The sequence below is a fragment of the Phyllobates terribilis genome, unplaced genomic scaffold, assembly GCF_046119375.1.
Source record: "Phyllobates terribilis strain yellow unplaced genomic scaffold, ASM4611937v1 Scaffold_2__4_contigs__length_985480577, whole genome shotgun sequence".
In the NCBI taxonomy this organism is placed as follows: Eukaryota; Metazoa; Chordata; class Amphibia; order Anura; family Dendrobatidae; genus Phyllobates; species Phyllobates terribilis.
The window spans coordinates 270,726,507-270,744,005 of NW_027362762.1; positions in this window are offsets into that span (position 1 = coordinate 270,726,507).

The window sequence follows — 17,499 nt, forward strand, 5'->3', positions numbered from 1 at the left end:
GTTCTATTAGTCCATCTATGCTAACCTCCATCAGGTTGCAAATTCAATATAATTTTTTTCTGCATCTAGCTCTGATAAACTATTTTGGCTTGTAGCAGTGTGTGGGACTTGTTCTATTAGTCCATCTATAGTAACCTCCAGCAGGTTGCAATTTCAAAATAATTTTTTTCTGCATCTAGCTCTGAAAAACTATTTCGGCTTCTAGCAATGTGTGGGACTTGTTCTATTAGTCCATCTATACTAACCTCCATCAGGTTGCAAATTCAATATAATTTTTTTCTGCATCTAGCTCTGAAAAACTATTTTGGCTTCTAGCAGTGTGTGAGACTTGTTCTATTAGTCCATCTATACTAACCTCCAGCAGGTTGCAAATTGAAAATAATTTTTATCTGCACCTAGCTCTGAAAAAATATTTGGGCATCGGCTTGTAGCAGTGTGTGGGACTTGTTCTATTAGTCCATCTATACTAACCTCCACCAGGTTGCAAATTCAATCTAATTTTTATCTGCATCTAGCTCTGAAAAAATATTTGGGCTTCGGCTTGTAGCAGTGTGTGGGACTTGTTCTATTAGTAAATCTATAATAAACTCCACCAGGTTGCAAATTCAATCTAATTTTTTTCTGCATCTAGCTCTGAAAAACTATTTAGGCTTGTACCAGTGTGTGGGACTTGTTCTATTAGTCCATCTATACTAACCTCCACCAGGTTGCAAATTCAATCTAATTTTTTTCTGCATCTAGCTCTGAAAAAATATTTCGGCTTGTAGCAGTGTGTGGGACTTGTTCTATTAGTCCATCTATACTAACCTCCACCAGGTTGCAAATTCAATCTAATTTTCTTCTGCATCTAGCTCTGAAAAAATATTTCGGCTTCTAGCAGTGTGTGGGATTTGTTCTATTAGTCCATCTATACTAACCTCCACCAGGTTGCAAATTCAATCTAATTTTTTTCTGCATCTAGCTCTGAAAAACTATTTCTGCTTCAAGCAGTGTGTGGGACTTGTTCTATTAGTCCATCTATACTAACCTCCATCAGGTTGCAAATTCAACATAATTTTTTTCTGCTTCTAGCTCTGAAAAACTATTTCGGCTTCTAGCAGTGTGTAGGACTTGTTCTATTAGTTCATCTATACTAACCTCCATCAGGTTGCAAATTCAATATATTTTTTTTCTGCATCTAGCTCTGAAAAACTATTTCGGCTTGTAGCAGTGTGTGGGACTTGTTCTATTAGTCCATCTATACTAACCTCCATCAGGTTGCAAATTCAATATAATTTTTTTCTGCATCTAGCTCTGAAAAACTATTTCGGCTTTTAGCAGTGTGTGGGACTTGTTCTATTAGTCCATCTATACTAACCTCCATCAGGTTGCAAATTCAATATAATTTTTTTCTGCATCTAGCTCTGAAAAACTATTTTGGCTTGTAGCAGTGTGTGGGACTTGTTCTATTAGTCCATCTATACTAACCTCCATCAAGTTGCAAATTCAATATAATTTTTTTCTGCATCTAGCTCTGAAAAAATATTTCGGCTTCTAGCAGTGTGTGGGACTTGTTCTATTAGTCTATCTATACTAACCTCCATCAGGTTGCAAATTCAATAACATTTTTTTCTGCATCTAGCTCTGAAAAACTATTTCGGCTTGTAGCAGTGTGTGGGACTTGTTCTATTAGTCCATCTATACTAACCCCCAGCAGGTTGCAAATTCAATATAATTTTTTTCTGCATCTAGCTCTGAAAAACTATTTCGGCTTCTAGCAATGTGTGGGACTTGTTCTATTAGTCCATCTATACTAACCTCCATCAGGTTGCAAATTCAATATAATTTTTTTCTGCATCTAGCTCTGAAAAACTATTTTGTCTTCTAGCAGTGTGTGGGACTTGTTCTATTAGTCCATCTATACTAACCTCCAGCAGGTTGCAAATTCAAAATAATTTTTATCTGCACCTAGCTCTGAAAAAATATTTGGGCATCGGCTTGTAGCAGTGTGTGGGACTTGTTCTATTAGTCCATCTATACTAACCTCCACCAGGTTGCAAATTCAATCTAATTTTCTTCTGCATCTAGCTCTGAAAAAATATTTCGGCTTCTAGCAGTGTCTGGGGCTTGTTCTATTTGTCCATCTATACTAACCTCCACCAGGTTGCAAATTCAATCTAATTTTTTTCTGCATCTAGCTCTGAAAAACTATTTCTGCTTCTAGCAGTGTGTGGGACTTGTTCTATTAGTCCATCTATACTAACCTCCATCAGGTTGCAAACTCAATATAATTTTTTTCTGCATCTAGCTCTGAAAAACTATTTCGGTTTCTAGCAGTGTGTGGTACTTGTTCTATTAGTCCATCTATACTAACCTCCATCAGGTTGCAAAGTCAATATAATTTTTTTCTGCATCTAGCTCTGAAAAATTATTTCGGCTTGTAGCAGTGTGTGGGACTTGTTCTATTAGTCCATCTATACTAACCTCCAGCAGGTTGCAAATTCAATATAATTTTTTCTGCATCTAGCTCTGAAAAACTATTTCGGCTTCTAGCAGTGTGTGGGACTTGTTCTATTAGTCCATCTATACTAACCTCCATCAGGTTGCAAATTCAATATAATTTTTTTCTGCATCTAGCTCTGAAAAAATATTTCGGCTTCTAGCAGTGTGGGGGCCTTGGTCTATTAGTCCATCTATACTAACCTCCATCAGGTTGCAAAGTCAATATAATTTTTTTCTGCATCTAGCTCTGAAAAAATATTTCGGCTTCTAGCAGTGTGTGGGACTTGTTCTATTAGTCCATCTATACTAACCTCCATCAGGTTGCAAATGCAATATAATTTTTTTCTGCATCTAGCTCTGAAAAATTATTTCGGCTTGTAGCAGTGTGTGAGACTTTTTCTATTAGTCCATATATACTAACCTCCAGCAGGTTATAAATTCAATATAATTTTTTTCTGCATCTAGCTCTGAAAAAATATTTCGGCTTCTAGCAGTGTGTGGGCCTTGGTCTATTAGTCCATCTATACTAACCTCCATCAGGTTGCAAAGTCAATATAATTTTATTCTGCATCTAGCTCTGAAAAAATATTTTGGCTTCTAGCAGTGTGTGGGACTTGTTCTATTAGTCCATCTATACTAACCTCCATCAGGTTGCAAATTCAATATAATTTTTTTCTGCATCTAGCCCTGAAAAAATATTTCGGCTTCTAGCAGTGTGTGGGACTTGTTCTATTAGTCCATCTATACTAACCTCCACCAGGTTGCAAATTCAATATAATTTTTTTCTGCATCTAGCTCTGAAAAACTATTTTGGCTTGTAGCAGTGTGTGGGACTTGTTCTATTAGTCCATCTATACTAACCTCCAGCAGGTTGCAAATTCAAAATAATTTTTATCTGCATCTAGCTCTGAAAAAATATTTGGGCTTCGGTTTGTAGCAGTGTGTGGGACTTGTTCTATTAGTCCATCTATACTAACCTCCATCAGGTTGCAAATTCAACATAATTTTTTTCTGCATATAGCTCTGAAAAACTATTTTGGCTTGTAGCAATGTGTGGGACTTGTTCTATTAGTCCATCTATACTAACCTCCACCAGGTTGCAAATTCAATCTAATTTTTTTCTGCATCTAGCTCTCAAAAAGTATTTCTGCTTCTAGCAGTGTGTGGGACTTGTTCTATTAGTCGATGTATACTAACCTCCATCAGGTTGCAAATTCAATCTAATTTTTGTCTGCATCTAGCTCTGAAAAACTATTTCGGCTTCTAGCAGTGTGTGGGACTTGTTCTATTAGTCCATCTATACTAACCTCCATCAGGTTGCAAATTCAATCTAATTTTTTTCTGCATCTAGCTCTGAAAAACTATTTCGGCTTCTAGCAGTGTGTGGGACTTGTTCTATTACTCCATCTATACTAACCTCCATCAGGTTGCAAATTCAATATAATTTTTTTCTGCATCTAGCTCTGAAACAATATTTCGGCTTCTAGCAGTGTGTGGGCCATGGTCTATTAGTCCATCTATACTAACCTCCATCAGGTTGCAAATTCAATATAATTTTTTTTGCATCTAGCTAACCTCCATCAGGTTGCAAATTCAATATAATTTTTTTCTGCATCTAGCTCTGAAAAAATATTTTGGCTTCTAGTAGTGTGTGGGCCTTGGTCTTTTAGTCCATCTATACTAACCTCCATCAGGTTGCAAATTCAATATAATTTTTTTCTGCATCTAGCTCTGAAAAAATATTTCGGCTTCTAGCAGTGTGTGGGACTTGTTCTATTAGTCCATCTATACTAACCTCCATCAGGTTGCAAATTCAATATAATTTTTTTCTGCATCTAGCTCTGAAAAATTATTTCGGCTTGTAGCGGTGTGTGGGACTTGTTCTATTAGTCCATCTATACTAACCTCCATCAGGTTGCAAATTCAATATATTTTTTTCTGCATCTAGCTCTGAAAAACGATTTCGGCTTCTAGCAGTGTGTGGGACTTGTTCTATTAGTCCATCTATACTAACCTCCAGAAGGTTGCAAATTCAAAATAATTTTCATCTGCATCTAGCTCTGAAAAAATATTTGGGCTTCGGCTTGTAGCAGTGTGTGGGACTTGTTCTTTTAGTCCATCAATACTAACCTCCACCAGGTTGCAAATTCAATCTAATTTTTATCTGCATCTAGCTCTGAAAAACTATTTCGGCTTCTAGCAGTGTGTGGGACTTGTTCTATTAGTCCATCTATACTAACCTCCACCAGGTTGCAAATTCAATATAATTTTTTTCTGCATCTAGCTCTGAAAAACTATTTTGGCTTGTAGCAGTGTGTGGGACTTGTTCTATTATTCCATCTATACTAACCTCCAGCAGGTTGCAAATTCAAAATAATTTTTATCTGCATCTAGCTCTGAAAAAATATTTGGGCTTCGGCTTGTAGCAGAGTATGGGACTTGTTCTATTAGTCCATCTATACTAACCTCCACCAGGTTGCAAATTCAATCAAATTTTTTTTTGCTTCTAGCTCTGAAAAACTATTTCGGCTTCTAGCAGTGTGTAGGACTTGTTCTATTAGTCCATCTATACTAACCTCCATCAGGTTGCAAATTCAATATAATTTTTTTCTGCATCTAGCTCTGAAAAACTATTTCGGCTTGTAGCAGTGTGTGGGACTTGTTCTATTAGTCCATCTATACTAACCTCCAGCAGGTTGCAAATTCAATATAATTTTTTCTGCATCTAGCTCTGAAAAACTATTTCGGCTTCTAGCAGTGTGTGGGACTTGTTCTATTAGTCCATCTATACTAACCTCCATCAGGTTGCAAATTCAATATAATTTTTTTCTGCATCTAGCTCTGAAAAAATATTTCGGCTTCTAGCAGTGTGTGGACCTTGGTCTATTAGTCCATCTATACTAACCTCCATCAGGTTGCAAAGTCAATATAATTTTTTTCTGCATCTAGCTCTGAAAAAACATTTCGGCTTCTAGCAGTATGTGGGACTTGTTCTATTAGTCCATCTATACTAACCTCCATCAGGTTGCAAATTCAATATAATTTTTTTCTGCATCTAGCTCTGAAAAATTATTTCGGCTTGTAGCAGTGTGTGAGACTTGTTCTATTAGTCCATCTATACTAACCTCCAGCAGGTTGCAAATTCAATATAATTTTTTTCTGCATCTAGCTCTGAAAAAATATTTCGGCTTCTAGCAGTGTGTGGGCCTTGGTCTATTAGTCCATCTATACTAACCTCCATCAGGTTGCAAAGTCAATATAATTTTTTTCTGCATCTAGCTCTGAAAAAATATTTCGGCTTCTAGCAGTGTGTGGGACTTGTTCTATTAGTCCATCTATACTAACCTCCATCAGGTTGCAAATTCAATATAATTTTTTTCTGCAACTAGCCCTGAAAAAATATTTCGGCTTGTATCAGTGTCTGGGACTTGTTCTATTTGTCCATCTATACTAACCTCCACCAGGTTGCAAATTCAATCTAATTTTTTTCTGCATCTAGCTCTGAAAAACTATTTCTGATTCTAGCAGTGTGTGGGACTTGTTCTATTAGTCCATCTATACTAACCTCCATCAGGTTGCAAACTCAATATAATTTTTTTCTGCATCTAGCTCTGAAAAACTATTTCGGCTTCTAGCAGTGTGTGGGACTTGTTCTATTAGTCCATCTATACTAACCTCCACCAGGTTGCAAATTCAATCAAATTTTTTTCTGCATCTAGCTCTGAAAAAATATTTCGGCTTGTAGCAGTGTGTGGGGCTTGTTCTATTAGTCCATCTATACTAACCTCCACCAGGTTGCAAATTCAATCTAATTTTCTTCTGCATCTAGCTCTGAAAAAATATTTCGGCTTGTAGCAGTGTCTGGGACTTGTTCTATTAGTCCATCTATACTAACCTCCACCAGGCTGCAAATTCAATCTAATTTATTTCTGCATCTAGCTCTGAAAAACTATTTCTGCTTCTAGCAGTGTGTGTGACTTGTTCTATTAGTCCATCTATACTAACCTCCATCAGGTTGCAAATTCAATATAATTTTTTTCTACATCTAGCTCTGAAAAACTATTTCGGCTTCTAGCAGTGTGTGGGACTTGTTCTATTAGTCCATCTATACTAACCTCCATCAGGTTGCAAAGTCAATATAATTTTATTCTGCATCTAGCTCTGAAAAAATATTTTGGCTTCTAGCAGTGTGTGGGACTTGTTCTATTAGTCCATCTATACTAACCTCCATCAGGTTGCAAATTCAATATAATTTTTTTCTGCATCTAGCCCTGAAAAAATATTTCGGCTTCTAGCAGTGTGTGGGACTTGTTCTATTAGTCCATCTATACTAACCTCCACCAGGTTGCAAATTCAATATAATTTTTTTCTGCATCTAGCTCTGAAAAACTATTTTGGCTTGTAGCAGTGTGTGGGACTTGTTCTATTAGTCCATCTATACTAACCTCCAGCAGGTTGCAAATTCAAAATAATTTTTATCTGCATCTAGCTCTGAAAAAATATTTGGGCTTCGGTTTGTAGCAGTGTGTGGGACTTGTTCTATTAGTCCATCTATACTAACCTCCATCAGGTTGCAAATTCAACATAATTTTTTTCTGCATATAGCTCTGAAAAACTATTTTGGCTTGTAGCAATGTGTGGGACTTGTTCTATTAGTCCATCTATACTAACCTCCACCAGGTTGCAAATTCAATCTAATTTTTTTCTGCATCTAGCTCTCAAAAAGTATTTCTGCTTCTAGCAGTGTGTGGGACTTGTTCTATTAGTCGATGTATACTAACCTCCATCAGGTTGCAAATTCAATCTAATTTTTGTCTGCATCTAGCTCTGAAAAACTATTTCGGCTTCTAGCAGTGTGTGGGACTTGTTCTATTAGTCCATCTATACTAACCTCCATCAGGTTGCAAATTCAATCTAATTTTTTTCTGCATCTAGCTCTGAAAAACTATTTCGGCTTCTAGCAGTGTGTGGGACTTGTTCTATTACTCCATCTATACTAACCTCCATCAGGTTGCAAATTCAATATAATTTTTTTCTGCATCTAGCTCTGAAACAATATTTCGGCTTCTAGCAGTGTGTGGGCCATGGTCTATTAGTCCATCTATACTAACCTCCATCAGGTTGCAAATTCAATATAATTTTTTTTGCATCTAGCTAACCTACATCAGGTTGCAAATTCAATATAATTTTTTTCTGCATCTAGCTCTGAAAAAATATTTTGGCTTCTAGTAGTGTGTGGGCCTTGGTCTTTTAGTCCATCTATACTAACCTCCATCAGGTTGCAAATTCAATATAATTTTTTTCTGCATCTAGCTCTGAAAAAATATTTCGGCTTCTAGCAGTGTGTGGGACTTGTTCTATTAGTCCATCTATACTAACCTCCATCAGGTTGCAAATTCAATATAATTTTTTTCTGCATCTAGCTCTGAAAAATTATTTCGGCTTGTAGCGGTGTGTGGGAATTGTTCTATTAGTCCATCTATACTAACCTCCATCAGGTTGCAAATTCAATATATTTTTTTCTGCATCTAGCTCTGAAAAACGATTTCGGCTTCTAGCAGTGTGTGGGACTTGTTCTATTAGTCCATCTATACTAACCTCCAGAAGGTTGCAAATTCAAAATAATTTTCATCTGCATCTAGCTCTGAAAAAATATTTGGGCTTCGGCTTGTAGCAGTGTGTGGGACTTGTTCTTTTAGTCCATCAATACTAACCTCCACCAGGTTGCAAATTCAATCTAATTTTTATCTGCATCTAGCTCTGAAAAACTATTTCGGCTTCTAGCAGTGTGTGGGACTTGTTCTATTAGTCCATCTATACTAACCTCCACCAGGTTGCAAATTCAATATAATTTTTTTCTGCATCTAGCTCTGAAAAACTATTTTGGCTTGTAGCAGTGTGTGGGACTTGTTCTATTATTCCATCTATACTAACCTCCAGCAGGTTGCAAATTCAAAATAATTTTTATCTGCATCTAGCTCTGAAAAAATATTTGGGCTTCGGCTTGTAGCAGAGTATGGGACTTGTTCTATTAGTCCATCTATACTAACCTCCACCAGGTTGCAAATTCAATCAAATTTTTTTTTGCTTCTAGCTCTGAAAAACTATTTCGGCTTCTAGCAGTGTGTAGGACTTGTTCTATTAGTCCATCTATACTAACCTCCATCAGGTTGCAAATTCAATATAATTTTTTTCTGCATCTAGCTCTGAAAAACTATTTCGGCTTGTAGCAGTGTGTGGAACTTGTTCTATTAGTCCATCTATACTAACCTCCAGCAGGTTGCAAATTCAATATAATTTTTTCTGCATCTAGCTCTGAAAAACTATTTCGGCTTCTAGCAGTGTGTGGGACTTGTTCTATTAGTCCATCTATACTAACCTCCATCAGGTTGCAAATTCAATATAATTTTTTTCTGCATCTAGCTCTGAAAAAATATTTCGGCTTCTAGCAGTGTGTGGACCTTGGTCTATTAGTCCATCTATACTAACCTCCATCAGGTTGCAAAGTCAATATAATTTTTTTCTGCATCTAGCTCTGAAAAAACATTTCGGCTTCTAGCAGTATGTGGGACTTGTTCTATTAGTCCATCTATACTAACCTCCATCAGGTTGCAAATTCAATATAATTTTTTTCTGCATCTAGCTCTGAAAAATTATTTCGGCTTGTAGCAGTGTGTGAGACTTGTTCTATTAGTCCATCTATACTAACCTCCAGCAGGTTGCAAATTCAATATAATTTTTTTCTGCATCTAGCTCTGAAAAAATATTTCGGCTTCTAGCAGTGTGTGGGCCTTGGTCTATTAGTCCATCTATACTAACCTCCATCAGGTTGCAAAGTCAATATAATTTTTTTCTGCATCTAGCTCTGAAAAAATATTTCGGCTTCTAGCAGTGTGTGGGACTTGTTCTATTAGTCCATCTATACTAACCTCCATCAGGTTGCAAATTCAATATAATTTTTTTCTGCAACTAGCCCTGAAAAAATATTTCGGCTTGTATCAGTGTCTGGGACTTGTTCTATTTGTCCATCTATACTAACCTCCACCAGGTTGCAAATTCAATCTAATTTTTTTCTGCATCTAGCTCTGAAAAACTATTTCTGATTCTAGCAGTGTGTGGGACTTGTTCTATTAGTCCATCTATACTAACCTCCATCAGGTTGCAAACTCAATATAATTTTTTTCTGCATCTAGCTCTGAAAAACTATTTCGGCTTCTAGCAGTGTGTGGGACTTGTTCTATTAGTCCATCTATACTAACCTCCACCAGGTTGCAAATTCAATCAAATTTTTTTCTGCATCTAGCTCTGAAAAAATATTTCGGCTTGTAGCAGTGTGTGGGGCTTGTTCTATTAGTCCATCTATACTAACCTCCACCAGGTTGCAAATTCAATCTAATTTTCTTCTGCATCTAGCTCTGAAAAAATATTTCGGCTTGTAGCAGTGTCTGGGACTTGTTCTATTAGTCCATCTATACTAACCTCCACCAGGCTGCAAATTCAATCTAATTTATTTCTGCATCTAGCTCTGAAAAACTATTTCTGCTTCTAGCAGTGTGTGGGACTTGCTCTATTAGTCCATCTATACTAACCTCCATCAGGTTGCAAATTCAATATAATTTTTTTCTACATCTAGCTCTGAAAAACTATTTCGGCTTCTAGCAGTGTGTGGGACTTGTTCTATTAGTCCATCTATACTAACCTCCATCAGGTTGCAAATTCAATATAATTTTTTTCTGCATCTTGCTCTGAAAAACTATTTCGGCTTCTAGCAGTGTGTGGGACTTGTTCTATTAGTCCATCTATGCTATCCTCCATCAGGTTGCAAATTCAATATAATTTTTTTCTGCATCTAGCTCTGAAAAACTATTTTGGCTTGTAGCAGTGTGTGGGACTTGTTCTATTAGTCCATCTATACTAACCTCCAGCAGGTTGCAAATTCAATATAATTTTTTTCTGCATCTAGCTCTGAAAAACTATTTCGGCTTCTAGCAATGTGTGGGACTTGTTCTATTAGTCCATCTATACTAACCTCCATCAGGTTGCAAATTCAATATAATTTTTTTCTGCATCTAGCTCTGAAAAACTATTTTGGCTTCTAGCAGTGTGTGAGACTTGTTCTATTAGTCCATCTATACTAACCTCCAGCAGGTTGCAAATTCAAAATAATTTTTATCTGCACCTAGTTCTGAAAAAATATTTGGGCATCGGCTTGTAGCAGTGTGTGGGACTTGTTCTATTAGTCCATCTATACTAACCTCCACCAGGTTGCAAATTCATTCTAATTTTTTTCGGCATCTAGCTCTGAAAAAATATTTCAGCTTGTAGCAGTGTGTGGGACTTGTTCTATTAGTCAATCTATACTAACCTCCACCAGGTTGCAAATTCAATCTAATTTTCTTCTGCATCTAGCTCTGAAAAAATATTTCGGCTTGTAGCAGTGTCTGGGACTTGTTCCATTTGTCCATCTATGCTAACCTCCACCAGGTTGCAAATTCAATCTAATTTTTTTCTGCATCTAGCTCTGAAAAACTATTTCTGCTTCTAGCAGAGTGTGGGACTTGTTCTATTATTCCATCTATACTAACCTCCACCAGGTTGAAAATTCAATCAAATTTTTTTCTGCATCTAGCTCTGAAAAATATTTCGGCTTGTAGCAGTGTGTGGGGCTTGTTCTATTAGTCCATCTATACTAACCTCCACCAGGTTGCAAATTCAATCAAATTTTCTTCTGCATCTAGCTCTGAAAAAATATTTCGGCTTGTAGCAGTGTCTGGGACTTGTTCTATTAGTCCATCTATACTAACCTCCACCAGGCTGCAAATTCAATCTAATTTATTTCTGCATCTAGCTCTGATAAACTATTTCTGCTTCTAGCAGTGTGTGGGACTTGTTCTATTAGTCCATATATACTAACCTCCATCAGGTTGCAAATTCAATATAATTTTTTTCTGCATCTAGCTCTGAAAAACTATTTCGGCTTCTAGCAGTGTGTGGGACTTGTTCTATTAGTCCATCTATAATAACCTCCATCAGGTTGTAAATTCAATATCATTTTTTTCTGCATCTAGCTCTGAAAAAATATTTCGGCTTCTAGCAGTGTTTGGGCCTTGGTCTTTTAGTCCATCTATACTAACCTCCATCAGGTTGCAAAGTCAATATAATTTTTTTCTGCATCTAGCTCTGAAAAAATATTTCGGCTTCTAGCAGTGTGTGGGAGTTGTTCTATTAGTCCATCTATACTAACCTCCATCAGGTTGCAAATTCAATATAATTTTTTTCTGCATCTAGCTCTGAAAAATTATTTCGGCTTGTAGCAGTGTGTGGGACTTGTTCTGTTAGTCCATCTATACTAACCTCCAGCAGGTTGCAAATTCAATCTAATTTTTTTCTGCATCTAGCTCTGAAAAACTATTTCTGCTTCTAGCAGTGTGTGGGACTTGTTCTATTAGTCCATCTATACTAACCTCCATCAGGTTGCAAACTCAATATAATTTTTTTCTGCATCTAGCTCTGAAAAACTATTTCGGCTTCTAGCAGTGTGTGGGACTTGTTCTATTAGTCCATCTATACTAACCTCCAGCAGGTTGCAAATTCAAAATAATTTTTATCTGCATCTAGCTCTGAAAAAATATTTGGGCTTCGGCTTGTAGCAGAGTGTGGGACTTGTTCTATTAGTCCATCTATACTAACCTCCACCAGGTTGCAAATTCAATCAAATTTTTTTCTGCATCTAGCTCTGAAAAAATATTTCGGCTTGTAGCAGTGTGTGGGGCTTGTTCTATTAGTCCATCTATACTAACCTCCACCAGGTTGCAAATTCAATCTAATTTTCTTCTGCATCTAGCTCTGAAAAAATATTTCGGCTTGTAGCAGTGTCTGGGACTTGTTCTATTAGTCCATCTATACTAACCTCCACCAGGCTGCAAATTCAATCTAATTTATTTCTGCATCTAGCTCTGAAAAACTATTTCTGCTTCTAGCAGTGTGTGGGGCTTGTTCTATTAGTCCATCTATACTAACCTCCATCAGGTTGCAAATTCAATATAATTTTTTTCTGCATCTAGCTCTGAAAAACTATTTCGGCTTCTAGCAGTGTGTGGGACTTGTTCTATTAGTCCATCTATACTAACCTCCATCAGGTTGCAAATTCAATATAATTTTTTTCTGCATCTTGCTCTGAAAAACTATTTCGGCTTCTAGCAGTGTGTGGGACTTGTTCTATTAGTCCATCTATGCTATCCTCCATCAGGTTGCAAATTCAATATAATTTTTTTCTGCATCTAGCTCTGAAAAACTATTTTGGCTTGTAGCAGTGTGTGGGACTTGTTCTATTAGTCCATCTATACTAACCTCCAGCAGGTTGCAAATTCAATATAATTTTTTTCTGCATCTAGCTCTGAAAAACTATTTCGGCTTCTAGCAATGTGTGGGACTTGTTCTATTAGTCCATCTATACCTACCTCCATCAGGTTGCAAATTCAATATAATTTTTTTCTGCATCTAGCTCTGAAAAACTATTTTGGCTTCTAGCAGTGTGTGAGACTTGTTCTATTAGTCCATCTATACTAACCTCCAGCAGGTTGCAAATTCAAAATAATTTTTATCTGCACCTAGCTCTGAAAAAATATTTGGGCATCGGCTTGTAGCAGTGTGTGGGACTTGTTCTATTAGTCCATCTATACTAACCTCCACCAGGTTGCAAATTCATTCTAATTTTTTTCGGCATCTAGCTCTGAAAAAATATTTCGGCTTGTAGCAGTGTGTGGGACTTGTTCTATTAGTCAATCTATACTAACCTCCACCAGGTTGCAAATTCAATCTAATTTTCTTCTGCATCTAGCTCTGAAAAAATATTTCGGCTTGTAGCAGTGTCTGGGACTTGTTCCATTTGTCCATCTATGCTAACCTCCACCAGGTTGCAAATTCAATCTAATTTTTTTCTGCATCTAGCTCTGAAAAACTATTTCTGCTTCTAGCAGAGTGTGGGACTTGTTCTATTATTCCATCTATACTAACCTCCACCAGGTTGCAAATTCAATCAAATTTTTTTCTGCATCTAGCTCTGAAAAATATTTCGGCTTGTAGCAGTGTGTGGGGCTTGTTCTATTAGTCCATCTATACTAACCTCCACCAGGTTGCAAATTCAATCAAATTTTCTTCTGCATCTAGCTCTGAAAAAATATTTCGGCTTGTAGCAGTGTCTGGGACTTGTTCTATTAGTCCATCTATACTAACCTCCACCAGGCTGCAAATTCAATCTAATTTATTTCTGCATCTAGCTCTGATAAACTATTTCTGCTTCTAGCAGTGTGTGGGACTTGTTCTATTAGTCCATATATACTAACCTCCATCAGGTTGCAAATTCAATATAATTTTTTTCTGCATCTAGCTCTGAAAAACTATTTCGGCTTCTAGCAGTGTGTGGGACTTGTTCTATTAGTCCATCTATAATAACCTCCATCAGGTTGCAAATTCAATATCATTTTTTTCTGCATCTAGCTCTGAAAAAATATTTCGGCTTCTAGCAGTGTTTGGGCCTTGGTCTTTTAGTCCATCTATACTAACCTCCATCAGGTTGCAAAGTCAATATAATTTTTTTCTGCATCTAGCTCTGAAAAAATATTTCGGCTTCTAGCAGTGTGTGGGAGTTGTTCTATTAGTCCATCTATACTAACCTCCATCAGGTTGCAAATTCAATATAATTTTTTTCTGCATCTAGCTCTGAAAAATTATTTCGGCTTGTAGCAGTGTGTGGGACTTGTTCTGTTAGTCCATCTATACTAACCTCCAGCAGGTTGCAAATTCAATATAATTTTTATCTGCATCTAGCTCTGAAAAAATATTTGGGCTTCGACTTGCAGTAGTGTGTGGGACTTGTTCTATTAGTCCATCTACAATAAACTCCACCAGGTTGCAAATTCAATCTAATTTTTTTCTGCATCTAGCTCTGAAAAACTATTTCGGCTTGTAGCAGTGTGTGGGGCTTGTTCTATTAGTCCATCTATACTAACCTCCACCAGGTTGCAAATTCAATCAAATTTTCTTCTGCATCTAGCTCTGAAAAAATATTTCGGCTTGTAGCAGTGTCTGGGACTTGTTCTATTAGTCCATCTATACTAACCTCCACCAGGCTGCAAATTCAATCTAATTTATTTCTGCATCTAGCTCTGATAAACTATTTCTGCTTCTAGCAGTGTGTGGGACTTGTTCTATTTGTCCATATATACTAACCTCCATCAGGTTGCAAATTCAATATAATTTTTTTCTGCATCTAGCTCTGAAAAACTATTTCGGCTTCTAGCAGTGTGTGGGACTTGTTCTATTAGTCCATCTATAATAACCTCCATCAGGTTGCAAATTCAATATCATTTTTTTCTGCATCTAGCTCTGAAAAAATATTTCGGCTTCTAGCAGTGTTTGGGCCTTGGTCTTTTAGTCCATCTATACTAACCTCCATCAGGTTGCAAAGTCAATATAATTTTTTTCTGCATCTAGCTCTGAAAAAATATTTCGGCTTCTAGCAGTGTGTGGGAGTTGTTCTATTAGTCCATCTATACTAACCTCCATCAGGTTGCAAATTCAATATAATTTTTTTCTGCATCTAGCTCTGAAAAATTATTTCGGCTTGTAGCAGTGTGTGGGACTTGTTCTGTTAGTCCATCTATACTAACCTCCAGCAGGTTGCAAATTCAATATAATTTTTATCTGCATCTAGCTCTGAAAAAATATTTGGGCTTCGACTTGCAGTAGTGTGTGGGACTTGTTCTATTAGTCCATCTACAATAAACTCCACCAGGTTGCAAATTCAATCTAATTTTTTTCTGCATCTAGCTCTGAAAAACTATTTCGGCTTGTAGCAGTGTGTGGGACTTGTTCTATTAGTCCATCTATACTAACCTCCACATGGTTGCAAATTCAATCTAATTTTCTTCTGCATCTAGCTCTGAAAAAATATTTCGGCTTGAAACAGTGTCTGGGACTTGTTCTATTAGTCCATCTATACTAACCTCCACCAGGTTGCAAATTCAATCTAATTTTTTTCTGAATCTAGCTCTGAAAAACTATTTCTGCTTCTAGCAGTGTGTGGGACTTGTCTTATTAGTCCATCTATACTAACCTCCATCAGGTTGCAAATTCAATATAATTTTTTTCTGCATCTAGCTCTGAAAAACTATTTCTGCTTCTAGCAGTGTGTGGGACTTGGTCTATTTGTCCATCTATACTAACCTCCATCAGGTTGCAAATTCAATATAATTTTTTTCTGCATCTAGCTCTGAAAAACTATTTCAGCTTCTAGCAGTGTGTGGGACTTGTTCTATTAGTCCATCTATACTAACCTCCATCAGGTTGCAAATTCAATCTAATTTATTTCTGCATCTAGCTCTGAAAAACTATTTCTGCTTCTAGCAGTGTGTTATGCACACGCCCGGGCTAAGCGGCGTGTGCGTGTGATTGTAGTGATTCCACTGGACCGTGCCGGAGAGTGAATGCCTGGAGGGGCGTGACTAAGTATTCACCCGATCCGACCAGGGTCGCACGACGGCATACGACGCCAGTGCACCAAGGAGGAACCGAGCAGAGGACCAGGTGCTACTCCAGGACAGACCCCGGACACGGCTGTTGACCCACACAGGGGAATACAGGAACAGGCTGGTAGGCTGGCACGACTGGTATGCAGGCAGGCGGGTATGCAGGCAGGGGGGTAAAGGCAAGCACAGCTAGAGTGCAGACAGGGCTGAGCAGGGAGGACAGGGCTCTGTTCACACGGAACAGACAGGAAGGGAAAGACAGAGCCAGATACTCACACAGTACTTGCAGAGACAACAAGCAGGAGTTAGGTACGAGTTCAGACTCTGCAGAAAAAGGAAGGGAACGGACATAGAGGCAAAACAGGTAAAGGACAGGAGAGAGTTCAGACTGGAACTGAGTGTACGGAGGAGACCGACACTGCAGAGGGATACAGGAGCGGGTCTGGGAATACGGCCCCCAGAGAGGCGGAACGAACAGGCAAGGAGCGTGTTCAGACAGGACAGACCAGACGCAGGAGCGGGTCTAGGAAATCGGCCACTAGAAGGCGGAACGAACAGGCAAGGAGCGTGTTCAGACAGGACAGACCAGAGAACACAAAAAGGACACAGTTCAGACACGGGAGCTGATACCGCAAAGCAGGAGACATACAGGACTCAGTTCAGACACGGGAGCTGAAACCGCAAAGCAGGAGACATACAGGACTCAGTTCAGACACGGGAGCTGATACCGCAAAGCAGGAGACATACAGGACACAGTTCAGACACGGGAGCTGATACTGCAAAGCAGGAGACATACAGGACTCAGTTCAGACACGGGAACTGATACAAAAAGCAGGAGACAAGAGACGGGACCTGGCACCTTCAGAGTGCAAGCACACACTGAAGGAAACACTATGCTCAGGCAGGGATAGAAGGGAGCTGCTGAGCTATATACCAAGTGACAGACAGCAATAGGCTGAGGACGCACAAGGGGTGTGACCCACAGCAGGTACAAAAGGCAGGAAGTGATCGGGCGCCGCCCTTAAGCAGCAGAAACAGACACAAACAGACAGCATGGAGGGAAGCCAGAGAGACATTCTGGACAGGAGATCAAGTGCGCCCTCTTGCATAGTGGGAGATGGACCACCATGCAAGGACGCCGCCAGGTATGTTACACAGTGTGTGGGACTTGTTCTATTAGTCCATCTATACTAACCTCCACCAGGCTGCAAATTCAATCTAATTTATTTCTGCATCTATCTCTGAAAAACTATTTCTGCTTCTAGCAGTGTATGGGACTTATTCTATTAGTCCATATATACTAACCTCCATCAGGTTGCAAATTCATTATAATTTTTTTCTGCATCTAGCTCTGAAAAACTATTTCGGCTTCTAGCAGTGTGTGGGACATGTTCTATTAGTCCATCTGTACTAACCTCCATCAGGTTGCAAATTCAATATAATTTTTTTCTGTATCTAGCTCTGAAAAACTATTTCGGCTTGTAGCAGT